Source organism: Schistocerca piceifrons, chromosome 5 (genome assembly GCF_021461385.2).
Source record: "Schistocerca piceifrons isolate TAMUIC-IGC-003096 chromosome 5, iqSchPice1.1, whole genome shotgun sequence".
NCBI classification, from domain to species: Eukaryota; Metazoa; Arthropoda; class Insecta; order Orthoptera; family Acrididae; genus Schistocerca; species Schistocerca piceifrons.
The window spans coordinates 450,866,679-450,881,297 of record NC_060142.1 but is presented as its reverse complement, the minus strand read 5'-3'; positions in this window follow the sequence as shown (position 1 = coordinate 450,881,297).

Sequence of the window (14,619 nt, the reverse complement as noted above, 5' to 3'; positions counted from 1 at the left end):
ATGAATATATCTTAGCTTATATGACTGCAGCAAAGTCCTTGCAGAAACCATACTATGCTTATGCGTAAAAATTTTACCAGTTATCAGATGTACAGTGCTCTATTATTACTATTAGCTGTATGTAACCGTCTTAGCCGTTACTTTGATGACAAAGACATGGACTGAACAAAGTAGGTTAAAGATTAGGCAACGAAAGACTCAAGTTAAAGCAAAGATTCACCAACTATAAAGATCGACTATCAATACCTCAGTGAGGTTAACATCATACGAAATAGCAAACTCAAGGTGGATCCATCATGTTATAATATTAATACTACAGTTAAAAATTACTCAAAATGCTTCTATTACGACACGACTTTAATAATTCAGTTGGAAGTCATTTGCATGTTACGGTTGCTATATAACGTTAGTAGATAAGCAGGTAGTCACACTTCAGTCCAACCAACACTGAAAATAAAATGGGTGTTTGTCATACAGATCACATTGTCAACAGAATCTAAGTTTTTTTGGTAAATATTGGGATCTCATACATACTTTAATAATAATTACAAGTGATTAGTATCGCCTAGCTCTGACAATTACTCTAGTCCCTTGTCTGTTTAACGCCGGCCGTGGTGGCCAAGCGGTTCTAGGCGCTACAGTCCGGAACCGCGCGACCGCACCGGTCGCAGGTTAGAATCCTGCCTCGGGCATGGATGTGTGTGATCTCCTTAGGTTAGTTAGGTTTAAGTAGTTCTAAGTTCTAGGTGACTGATGACCTTAGTAGTTAAGTCCCATAGTGCTCAGAGCCATTTGAACCAATTGTCTGTTTAACAAACTGCTGACTTATAGCTATAAGGAAACGGCTGACAATGTGCAACCATAACAAATATATACAGAGTATACATAAATCATCACATTTAACGATAGACGTACACAGCATCAAAGTATGTGACCAGATTGTGTCACACTAGCATTTTCTTAGCACTGTCAGCTGTGATTCTCTTCTGTACTCTAGATTTGTCGAACTCTGTTAAATGTCAGTGATTTACATGTTGTTGTATCTTTTATCAGAGAGACAGGAGTGGTTTTGAATCACACATCACTAACCACACAATTAAGGTCATCTAATTTCTAACTATTTCATCATTGTGGTAACAAGAATGTAATATGTTAGCCTTGATAAAACTGCTATGAGTGTAAAGGGATAATTTATCATAGCACCTATTTAGGCATAAGATCTCACTGTTCCTGAAATGTATATAGTAGATATCAATCAGAATTGGTTTGCTGAATCTGGTTTATAATTCTGGTACACTGCCTGAATTATTTACTTATCATCTGTAAGCACATAACTTTTCATCACAAAGACCACTAACAATGAACATGCTACTAACAACTGAAGTACAATAACAACTTTTTTTATGACAAGTGGTGTCATCCTATGTATTCTTGTATAGTGTTAAAATGATCACAACAGGGAACAACATCAATAGGTCTTGTCACACTAAACCAGTCATTAACAAAATGGTGCAGTTAAACCCTGTATTCGGCAAAGCTGGAACCATTATGAAGAAAAAATAAAAATGAGATCTATGTATATGATAATGTGAGCTATTTTACATGCATTTTTTAAAAGTTCGGAGTACTGCCTATAAGTACCATTGGCGTAAAAGTAGCGTGTGTGCTATAATGTAAAGTGCTACAATGTTTTTCCGTGGCTGGAAAAATAGTTCAATTTAGCACTATTCCATGTGAAATGTCTTAAAGGCTCCTTTTTGTTACAAGACACCGTAGGATTTCACATATTACAATCGAATACCCCTGAAAACACGGCCTACTTTTTCACCATAGTCTGGCCAGTGCCCAACACTGTGACATTATAAATCATTTAGTGGCACATAAACTGCTGTTTTCTTCTTCTGTACTGATGGTCACCCCAATGACTTCTGCTTCCCAGAAAACATCGCTCCATTTGTAATGTCCCACGTAAGAATTCAGTAAACCGTCTGTATGTTAGTTCACCTTCAAATGTGCCTCTTGGTGTTTGCAAGCAACATTCTTTGCACAGGACAACAGCGTCACAAAATAAAAAGGAACTGCTACATCGGTAACTGCTGTGCACATTACCCAGCACAGTGTCTGCAAAAGATGCACACTACGCAGTAACTTTCCACCGGAAAGAAGAGAATATCTCTGAATCAAACAGCAGAAACGTGTTTGTGAGCATCGTTATCCATCCAAGGACAAAAAATGAAATGTTTCACACTAAAAATTGTGCAATTTTGATGTTGCTTGAGGGCAACATTGGATACTAAACACTGTTGCCCCATTTTTACTTGTAAGTGTGAAACAAGGCGAGGCACTACAATAAAATATCAGTTAGATCAACAGTACTGAATTAACACTTACCACAACGAAAATAAAAAGAAAGTTATCAGTGAGAGAACTGTGAACTGTGGTCCGTGGGTAGCGTCTTTGACTAATAATCAGGAAACGTCCTCGGTTGCGGATTAGAATAACGCCAATGATTACGTTTTGAATAAAAGTCATCAGCAATGGCGTACGAAGACTCCCGCCATACAAAGCCATTCTCATCCTACCAACGGCCTTGCCAAAGAGGGCGAAGGAGCGGGCAGGGGCTCAGGGCCCTCTCTTGCCCTTTGAGTGGGAAAATGCTCGTAAAGGCGCAAGAATAAACAATGATCAACAGCACGAGCAATGAAGAAACCAATGGAAATCGCTGTATTGAGGACACATAACCTTTATCCACATGAAATATGGCCTATAGCTGAAAAAGTGTGACGATGGCGTATCCATTGACAAAAGATCCTGGACCTTCCCCCATTCGGATCTCCGATAGGGGACTGCCGAGGTGACCGTGAGATAAAGACTACATAACCTACGAAAGTATAACGTTCTAAGAGTCAGGGCATGGAATGTCAGAAAATTTGAACAGCATAGGGAAGGTAGAAAATCTGAAAAGCGATATGCGAAGGCGTTATCTACATATAGTGGGGGTCAGTGAAGTGAAATGGGGAAAAGACGAGGATTTCAGGTCAGATAAATATTATTAACAGCAGCAGAAAAAAGAATGAGTAGTATTCGCTATAAATAGGAAGGTAGTGCAAAGAACGAGTTACTATGAACAATCCAATGATAGGGTTATTTTCATCAGAATCCACAGGAAGCAAATACCGACAACCATAGGTCGTTTATACACGCCGATGCCGTAAACACAGGTCGAAGGGATAGAGAGAGGGTATATGAGGATTTTGAACGGTTAATTTCGTACGCAAAAAGAGAAGAAAATCGAATAATTATGGGGGATTTGAGTGTGGTTGTAGGGAAAGGAGTAGAACAAAGGATTATGGAAGGATATGGGCTCGGTAGTGGAATGAGAGAGGAGAAAGACTAATTGTTGTCTTCAGCAAATTTCAAATAGTAATAACAAATACACTGTTTAAGAATCACAAGAGGAGGAGGTACAATCAGAAAAGACAAGGAGATACGGGAAGACTTTAGTGAGATCACATAGTGGCCAGGCAGAGATTCCGAAATGAGATATTGAGTAGTAAGGCATACCCAGGAGCAGATAGAGATTCAGATCACAATTTAGTACTGATGAAGAGTAAGCTGAAGTTTATGAGACAAATCAGAAGGAATCAATGCTCTAAGACATGAGATACGCAAATGCTAAGAAATGAAGAGATGCTCTTGAAATTCTCTGATGCTGTAGATACTGCGATAGTGAATAGCTCAGTGGGTGAGATGAGTGAAGAGGTATGTATATCTCTAAAAAGGGCAAACGCTGAAGTTGGAAAGAGAAACGTAGGTGCAAAGAAACTGACAGCAAAGAAACCATCGGTAACAGAAGAAATACTTCAGTTGATCGACGAAAGAAGTAAGTACAAAAATGTTCACGTAAATTCAGGAATACAGAAACACAAGTCTCTTAGGAATGAAATAAATAGGAAGGGCAGGGAACCTTAAGCGAAATGGGTGCAAAAAGATGTGGAGAAATCGAAATGTAATAATTATCGGAAGAACCAACTCAGCATACAAAAATTACAAATAAATCTTCGGTGAAATTAAAAACAAAGGGAGGAGTCATTACGAGTGCAATGGGAATTCCGTTGTTAATAGCTAAGGAGCGAGTGGATAGGTGGAATGAATACATCTAGGGCATGTATGATGGGTAGGACTTGCCTGATGACGTGACAGAAGGAGAAACAGGATGTAAGGTCTGCCAGTTATACAAAACACCTTTTTTTTTTCAAAATTCCCCAACATGTTTCAGCACCTCTGTGCCATCATGAGTGGGTTTCTGTTATATTTAATTTGCAATATCAACAGTTTTACTAAATGATTATAAAATTACAGAAATATTTAGTTCAAATAACTTTTTGTTTCTGTTAGCTAATGGCTTTACACTCGATTTGCATGGTTTTGCAGGACCACTTGCGTATTATTTCGTACTGGTACCTTGTAAACTACAGATGACAAGCTACCAGTATGAAATAATACGCAAGTGGTCCTGCAAAACCATGCAAACCGAATGTAAAGGTATTAACTAACAGAAACAAATGGTTCTTTATAATAAATATTTTCCGTAATTTTGTAATCATTTAGTAAAAATGTTCACAGTACAGATTAACATAGGAAGAGACACTACTATACTAGACAAGTAACTCACATGTAAGTGTGCAGTTTTTAACGTAGAAGGAGCACTGACGTACTTTAAAGTCTTGATAGAAGTGTCTTCTGCATTTATTAGTCGAATCCCCTAAAAGCGTAATTTTATGTGCTTGAAATGAGACCGTTGAGAAGATCAAACGAAAGTAGAACTTTCAAAAAGCTGATACCAGTCACTCTTAAATAACTCTCCAGGACTCACACTCTTCCCAGATAGAAGTCGTCGGATGTGGAGAGTGTATGGCTATACTATAACTGCATCCAGGTCGCCATCTCTCTTACACACTGTAGGGGGACAACTGCCACATGACGAAAAGCCTAGAAGTAATAAGTCGAATCCGAGCTCTCGCTGGTATGATATCTCTTGTTTTAGAATGGTAATCAGGTCTCGTGCCATCCCCTGAGTGAAACAGCCGGCACTTGAAGGTAATACTGTTGCTCATTTTTTCCGTAATGGATCCTGCCTCAGCGATACAGATAGCCGTACCATAAGGTATCTGCTGAGAGGCCCGACAAATGTGTGGTTCCTGAAGAGGGGCAGCAGCCTTTTGAGTAGTTTCAAGGGCAACAGTCTATGCTTGTAACATCCCGAGAGCATGCAGCTCTGCTGAGTGGTTAAAAATTGATGGCATCCTCTTGGGCAAAATATTTCGGAGGTAAAATAGTCCTTCATTCCGATCTCCGGTCAGGGACTACTCAGGAGGGCATCGTTATCAGGAGAAACAAAAGTGGCATTCTGTGGATCGGAGCGTAGAATGTAGGTTCGCTTAATCGGGCAAGCAGATTACAAAATCTTAAAAGGGCAATCAACAGGTTAGATATATTAGAAATTAGTGAAGTTAGGCGGCTGGAGAATCAGGTCTTCTGGGTAGGTGAATACAGGTTTATAAATACAAAATCAAATAATGCTAATGCAGGGCAAGGTACTAGCGCAAGTGCCGTTCTCCAAGATGGCGGCAATGACGTAATTCAAGATGGCGTTGATGACGTCATCCAAGATGGCGGATATTGGGGGGAACTTTGAATTTTGGCGCGAAAGTGCCATGCCCTCAAACCCCAGAAAAATGGCGGGAAGTTCAAACACCAACACGGTAATGCGTCACACCCCGGTTATCTCTACTAAGCAAAGAAAATGGCGGGAAAAAAGGACTTGTCTTTATTATTTAACCAATTTCAAGCGTATGTGTTCTCCACTGGTTCTTGACTCCAACTGGCTTGGTTCATATTAGTGCCAGCAGGGGGCGCTCTCCTGACTTCAGCTGATGACGCAAGTACCGTCATTCAAGATGGCTGCACCCGTTGTATCCAACAAGAGCCCAACTGGCTTAGTTCACATCAGTGCCACCAGAGGACGCCACCGCGATGTCGATTGATGACGCAAGTACTGGTACCCTAGATGGCCGTATACAGTGTGTTCACCACGAGCTCGAGAGCCCAACTGACTTAGTTCATAACGTGGCAACCAGAGGACGCTACTGTGACGTCGGTTGATGACTTAAGATGTCCACTCTCTCTCGTGCCGCGTCACCTCCCTCGGGCGTCCGACCGCCCGTGTCAAACACCCTAAGCCGCCACCTCCATACACACGCCGTACGTAAATATGCTAACTAAACTAACACCCACATCGCGCTTCTAACCTATCAGTTACCCAACTACTTAATTCCAATTCAATTTTAATCGTATTCAATAAGCCAATTTACAATTTCAATTTCAATGATCAAATGAGAAGTTTCACATTTTCCCACTACCAGCACAGTGTTCATTCATGACCTAGCACCCTTCACCCTTAGAATGCAGCACTACCATTGGATACTGCATTAGTCACGTGATTCATCTTCATGTAGGTAAGAAAAGGAGTTCACTATATTTTAACTACCTAGTTTCAACTACTTTTCAAGGTCCAGACTGCCACCTCTTCCTAGGAACCGTGGCTGAGCTTCAAATCTGGCGGTAAAGAAAGGTCACTTGCGCTTTCGCAACCAGCCTAAGAAAATTTTCGCAAACGAAGCTCACCACCACTAACCTAAGCCTCCAGGGCGCAACCTCTTCCTAGGGATTGCTGGTAAAATGACTCAACCCTCACTAGGATGATGCAGAGAGGAAGGAATGTACTTTATATATTTGGTAGCAATTTATTGAGGGGTGGAGTATATGTATCACAGAACACGCGCTCCGACATGCCCCACAGCATACAGAGCTGCAAACTACCCCTACATAACACATGTATAACGCTCTACACACACGCTTGCTAATTGTGAACCGTCAAAAATAACGCATTGCACAATTTACAGACATGCAAACCATTCATAAATCGGCCGGAGTGGCCGAGCGGTTCTAGGCGCTTCGGTCTGAAGCCGCGCGTCCGATACGGTCGCAGGTTTGAATCCTGCCTCGTGCATGGATGTGTGTGTCGTCCTTAGGTTAGTTAGGTTTAAGTAGTTCTAAGTTCTAGTGGACTGATGACCTCAGATGTTGAGTCCCATAGTTCTCAGAGCCATTTGAGCCATTCATAAATAATACAATACATTTACGTCCAGATAGCCAAACAACTCCTAAATAGTCAAAATAATAATTCATCTAAAAGACTCTCCTTGCTAATCGTCAACTATCTAAATCGTACACCAGTCTTTATTTAAACAATTAGAGGCACCACCACCACCTAATGTATTCGCCACTGAGTCCATAGCCCAACATAGTTCTTATGATGCCACTAGAGGATGCTGTAGTGAGGTCAGGTGACGACATAAGTACCATAATCTATGATGGTGCCACCTAGTGGCTTCACCACGAGCTCCAGATCCCAAATAGCTTAGTACATTTCGTCGCCGCCAGAGGACGCCACTGTGACACGAGCTGATGACGCAAGTATAGTTATCCATGATGGTGGCAAACAACGTGTTCTCCATGAGGTCTAGTACTCAGTACCACCAGCAGAGGACGCGTTCTACTTGTATACAACTACATGTTCCATATGTGGTTTAAAGCAGTGTCGACATGCGATCGTTAACGGTAAACCTCTCCGTCATCAGAGGACTTCCATCTTATATGTGATGCAGTTTGACACATTCTTCTACAGGAATTTTCATTCTATGCGATCCCCGTGTCGTATCTTGGGTATAAAATCGAAACTTCAGTGTCATAACTAACTTAGAGGTAAAAAATTGTGATGCGGAGCAATCCCTGTGTAAACATTTGCCCGACTGATGTGCTGTTTACAGAGTTAGTGACGGAATGAATTGTAATTTTCACGTGTTGGACGCTGCTGCTATGCGTTTATCTGTTTCGTTGTACTATGTATCCACCACTACTATCATTTTATATAAAGGCCTGAATTTCTGAACCGCGATCGGATGTGAACAGTGAACACTATACGTCTCCGCAGAGCTATATTGTGCTCGTATCATGCAGCGCAAATGTTTTACCATTCGATAAGATAGTTCAGCGTAAAGAAACCGAGAAAAATTATGCGTGTCTGATAGGTCCGAAAAGTATGCGATCTAACATTATAGCCAGTTTTTAAGTGCATAACGTTGTAGTCTTAGGAGTGCGTGTGTTTATGTTCTCTCTCTTAGGAATACCTTCCTGGTGCGGATCCTAGACTCTAGAATAATAATTTAGATTTGATAGCTTGGGTGATTTACGTCTGGGGCTTCATCACGTATAAAAATCAATCCTATGTTGTTATTCTTAACTGTCTGCTATTATATGACCGCACTTTGGAATCTATTACTATACATCGACAAGGGATGCTAAGCTCCTCGACACTCTCGCATCTCGAGAAATCCCGTGCACTTGGATGGTTTAGGACTCAGAAAGCTCAATTCATTCACGAGACGTGGAGTGTAGAGGTCTTCTTTTGGTCGGTTGAAGATTATTTCGTTAATTGTGGTATGGAGCTGGTTCGTCAATGACAGTATGAGGATGGTCTTTTACCCTAAGACGGCCAAAATGCTCTGTCATTCCCATATGCTGAGAGATAGATCGTAAATTAAACACTATGCTCGAGGTGATAGAAATATGTAGAGAGCTGTCTCGTATACTTTGATCATTTATGTGTTCGAGAAGTAAGAGTTAACGGACGTACTGCTCAGTCATCTATCGATGTTTGCAATGATACTCGCACTGTGGAGAGGGCATGGTTTAGTTATGACACTGACATTGCGGAAACATGCTGTCACATGACTGGACAGTGCTGAACTTGGTGTAAAATTCTTTGCACTATCAAGTCTGTTGCTTAATATAGCAGTACATCGATGGTGTCTCTTTCATCACATCCGTGCATTGGTTACCACATAATCATTGAGTGACATAGCTTGTTTGAGTTGGGGAAGAAGTTCTGTGGATGTATGACAACTTCTGGGGGTTGCTAGCAGCTAAACATTGATCGCGTACATGAGTGCAAAATTACGAATAACTCGAAATGGAACGCCAAGCCATAATCTATTCCGTCACGATGATATATGAATTTAAATGTAGAGGTCATGAATCACTTTTGGATGGTAGTTTGGAAATTCTCCACAACGCTGTGAAACTCTTCCAGTTTCCTTATATTGTAAGTATGCTTTATTTAAAAATGATTCAGTGTTATGCTATCCGCCGTAAGAATATGATTTACATCAAGTGATGTCTAGTTTCTGTGAGAGGTCGTGGAACAGAGCGTCTTAATGTCAGTTTAGGTACTGACACAGACCTCGAAGTCGTGACAGAAAACGAAATGTTTGGCAATGTTCAAAAGGGTGTTATAAAACAATGTTTGAAACAGGATCAGAGGGAACATCGCATATGATAATTCGCTTAGAGTATAGGTGATGAAAGTTTAAAGTGGACTCTGTGGTGTTTGTATATTTAATACGGTCGTCTCCACATACGCAGCTGCGGTTTGATGTGTCGGACTTGCTGAACCGTTAGGAATGCCTGGATGGCTGCACGCTACGATATTCTGGGGAAGTATTGTGATATCTCTTTCCTTCGCACTAGAGGCCCACTGGAGCTATACCATATTTGTGGTAGGAACAAATCGATGAATACGTAAAACTGCAGGATACACTGAGGCGGTATGACTTTTATGGGACCCGCTTTTGACTGGCGTAGTGCAACAACTCGACGTCGCATGGATCCAACAAGAAGTCGTTGGAAGTCCCCTGAAGGAATATTGTGCCATGCTACCTCTGTAGCCGTCCATCAATGAAATATTTGCCGGTACAGGAACTCTCGATTCTGTCACATGAATGCGGGATTCATGTCGGGCGATCTGGGTGGCCAAATCATTCGCTCGTATTGTCAAGAATGTTCTTCAAATGAACCGCGAACATTTTTGACGAGGTGACCATTCCGTCGTTGTTTGCGAACATCAAGTTCATGAATGGCTGCAAATGGTCTCCAAGCAGCCGTATACAACCGTTTCCAGTCAATGATCGGTTCTGTTGGACCAGAGGACCCAGTCTATTCCATGTAAGCACATCACACACCATTATGGATCCATCACCAGCGTACACAGTGCCTTGTTGACAATTTAGGGCCATGGCTTCCTGGGGTCTGCGCTACATTCGAACACTACAATGAGCTCTTACCAATTGATGTCGGGACTCATCTGATCAGGCCAGGATTTTTCAGTGCTCTACGGCCCAACCGATATGCTTACAAACCCAGGATATGCGCTACAGGCGATGTCGGGCTGTTTGCAAAGGCACTCGTGTCGCTCATCCTCTGCCGTTGCGCATTAACGCCGAATGTCGCCGCAGTGTCCTAAATGATAGGTTCGTCGTAAGTCTCACATTGATTTCTGTGGTTAGTTTTCGCAGAATTGCGCGACTGTTTGCACTGACGCGAACGCCACTGTTGTAGGTCGTTAAGTGAAGACCGTCGGTCACTGCGTTATCCGTAATCAGAGGTAATGCCTGAAATTTGCTTCCTCGGCCCACTCTTGACTCTATAGATCTCGAAAGATCGAATTTCCTAATGATTTCGGAAATGGAATTTCCCATGTGTCTAGCTCCAGCTACCATTCAGCTTTCATAGTCTGTTTAATCTCATCGTGCGGTTATAATCAAGCCGGAAATTGGTTCATATGGATCACCTAAGAGCAAATGACAGTTTCGCCGACGTACTCCCCTTCCATACCTCGTGTTGGCGATACTGCTGCCAACTGTGTATGTGCATGTCGTTATCACATGACTTTTTTCATCCTAGTGTATGACCACTATGGCAAAAGTCAATGTTTTTATACGATTTTGACACATTTCCAGGTCTCATGATCCTAAAAAGTTCATTCTGCCGATTTCTATTTGTCGAAACTCCTATCTTATTTGGAAAGCGGTGTGGGGAGAATACAGGAGTTCCAGAAGTTCCCGTGACACACTTTTGTGCGTTGTGCAACGCGACAAGCATCGGTGGCTCAGACTGGCGACTCGGATCGAGGCGCAGAATGAGTTGGCAGCCGTATGAGCCGTTTAGCAGCGGGGCGGAAATCACGCAGCCCCTTCGAATCCGCTCACTGTCGGCGGAACTCGCCCAATGGGATTGCTGGGAGGGAGCTCTGGCGACTGCCGGTGGACACAAGTCGGCGGCCAGCGGAACTCCCTAACGAGATTTCAGGGGCCCGGCGAGGCGCAGCCGGTGCGGCGCCGCGTCCTGCTTCCTCGGCAACTCTTCGGAGGGGCAGCAGCCGGCTGCACAGGGGCAGACCGCTCCGCCACTGCGCCGAGCGTCCGCGGAACTAGGCCAAATCATTAACGTCACTTTGATAACGCGCATTCCATATTGCTTCTACGAGGGCTCCGTGAAAATATACTGGCCATTAAAATTGTTACACCAAGAAGAAATGCGGATGATAAGCGGGTATTCATTGGACAAATATATTATACCTGAACTGACATGTCATTACATTTTCACGCAATTTGGGTGTATAGATCCTGAGAAATCCGTACCCAGACCAACCACCTCTGGCCGTAACAACGGCCTTGATACGCCTGGGCGTTGAGTTCAAATGGTTCAAATGACTCTGAGCGCTATGGGACTTAACTGCTGTGGTCATCAGTCGACTAGAACTTAGATCTACTTAAACCTAACTAACCTAAGGACATCACACACATCCATGCCCGAGGCAGAAATTGAACTTGCGACCGTACCGGTCACGCGGTTCCAGATTGTAGCGCCTAGAACCGCACAACCACTTCGGCCGGAGGGCATTGAGTCAGAGCTTGGATGGCGTGTACAGGTACAGCTTCAACACGATACCACAGTTCATCAAGAGTAGTGACTGGCGTATTGTGACGAACCAGTTGTCCGGCCACCATTGACCAGACGTTTTCAATTGGTGAGAGATCTGGAGAATGTGCTGGCCAGGGCAGCAGTCGAACATTTTCTGTATCCAGAAAGGCCCGTACAGGACCTACAACATGCGGTCGTGCATTATCATGATGAAATGTAGGGTTTCGCAGGAATCAAATGAAAGGTAGAGCCACGGGTCGTAACACATCTTAAATGTAACGTCCACTGTTCAGTGTGCAGTCAGTGCGAACAAGAGGTGACCGAGATGTGCAACCAGTGGCACCCCATACCATCACGCCGAGTGATAGGCCACTATGGCGATGACGAATACACGCTTCCAATGTGCACTCACCGCGATGTCGCCAAATACGGATGCGACCTTCATGATGCTGTAAACACAACCTGGATTCATCCGAAAAAATGACGTTTTGCCATTCGTGCACCCAGGTTCGTCGTTGAGTACACCATCGCAGGCGCTCCTGTTTGTGATGCAGCGTCAAGGGTAACCACAGCCATGGTCTCCGAGCTGATAGTCCAAGCTGCTGCAAACGTCGTCGAACTGTTCGTGCAGATGGTTGTTGTCTTGTAAACGTACCCATCTGTTGACTCAGGGATCGAGACATGGATGCACGATCCGTTACAGCCATGCGGATAAAATGCCTGTCATCTCGACTGCTAGTGATACGAGGCCGTTGGGGTCCAGCACGGCGTTCCGTATAACCCTCCTGTACCCACCGATTCCATATTCTGTTAACAGTCATTGGATCTCGACCAACGCGAGCAGCAATATCGCTATACGATAAACTGCAATCGCGATAGGGTACAATCCGACCTTTATCAAAGTCGGAAACGTAATGGGACGCATTTCTCCTTACACGAGGCATCACAACAACGTTTCACCAGGCAACGCCGGTCAACTACTGTTTGTGTATTAGAAATCGGTTGGAAACTTTTCCTCATGTCAGCACGTTGTAGGTGTCGCCACCGGCGCCAACCTTGTGTGAATGGTCTGAAAAGCTAATCATTTGCATATCACAGCATCTTTTTCCTGACGGTTAAATTTCGCGTCTGTAGCACGTCATCTTCGTGGTGTAGCAATTTTGATAGCCAGTAGTGTAGACGACCTTAAATGTAGAGAAATCTTTTTGCTTTAACTCTGTTGCTTCTATTATTTACATGAGTAATTTACTCAGTATTAGAGAACGCGATTGTCTTATATGCATTCCACAAAAGTATGGAAACACGAAAACCACAATACAATGCTACGCGTAATACGGCGTACGAAACCTGTTTGCATTCAAAACAGCTTCAAGTCGTCTTGGAATGGTCTTGTGGTCAAAGGAATGTTACTCAATTCTTCGCCTGCCGGAGTGGCCGAGCGGTTCTAGGCGCTACAGTTTGGAAGCGTGCTACCGCTACGGTCGCAGGTTCAAATCCTGCCTCGGGCATAGATATGTGTGGTGTCCTTAGGTTGGTTAGGTTTAAGTAGTTCTGAGTTCTGGGGGACTGATGACCACAGAAGTTAAGTCCCATAGTGCTCAGAGCCATTTGAACCATTTGAACCTCAATTCTTCCTGCAAATATGGGGAACTTCAGGCACCGATGGTGGGAGGTGGAAGCGTATAGGGATCACGAACCCTTCAAAGTAGACCACAAAGGCTCCAATTATTGAGGTCAGATGACTGTGGTGGTGGTGCGAAAATCCATCCTCTTACTCACAAAATCACTCCTGGGAGGTGAAAGCTATGTGAACAGAGGCCCGGTCGTATTGGAGCACAGCATCAGCAATGGGAAATGAACGCCGTACCACGGGATGTAAGTGATCAGTGAAAATGAACATATAATCCTAGACAATAATACGACCTTGCAGAGTAAACATGTGCCGCATCGTATAGCACGATATGGCTGCTCAAATTAACACCAATTACCCCCGTGCATCGCTCTTGAGACGTTAACAGTGCGAAACAAGACTCATCCAACCAAATGAATTTCTCCCGTTGGTTAATACACTAGGTTTTATAGATTTGGCACCACGTTTTCTTGTCTTGGGATTCTGCAGCACTGTTCAGTGATTTTGGAACTCTAGCTCGACCTGCAGTTGCCTGCCTATGGAGGCCCCTTAATTTGGTTTGGTGCTGTCAGGGTTCGCGAATGCGACGTTCAGTTCTGCAGAGGCATTTGTAAATGTCGTCCTCATATTTTTCGTCACAATTCTCTTCAGCGAATCTCTGTCAATATCGCTCAACACACATGTTCCCCAAATTTCCACCTAGGGTGTGACGTTCTTCCGATTTCCTTACATGCGGTACAAATCTTCAATACGATGCTTATTGAAGAACCAAACAAAACTCCTCGCTTGGTTAGGGGAACACATAGAAATGCTACTACTTGCCCAAGTTGGAATTCACTTACCTACGACACTGTGCACTCACAGATACACAGAGCACTATGCTAGCCACCACTTACACTTGCAGCGTATTGCACAGGTGTCGTTCGTGGTTGAGTACAAAAGAGCAACCTGCAGGCTTGTCTGGTATGCGCACTTACGTTCAAGTAAGAATTTCTCACGCTGTAACCACATTCATGTCTAAAGGATGAAATAAATGGGCTACTAATTACGTACAAGATGAAACAATGAATATTACTGGTGGAAGGAGTCATAGAGACATCGTAGTA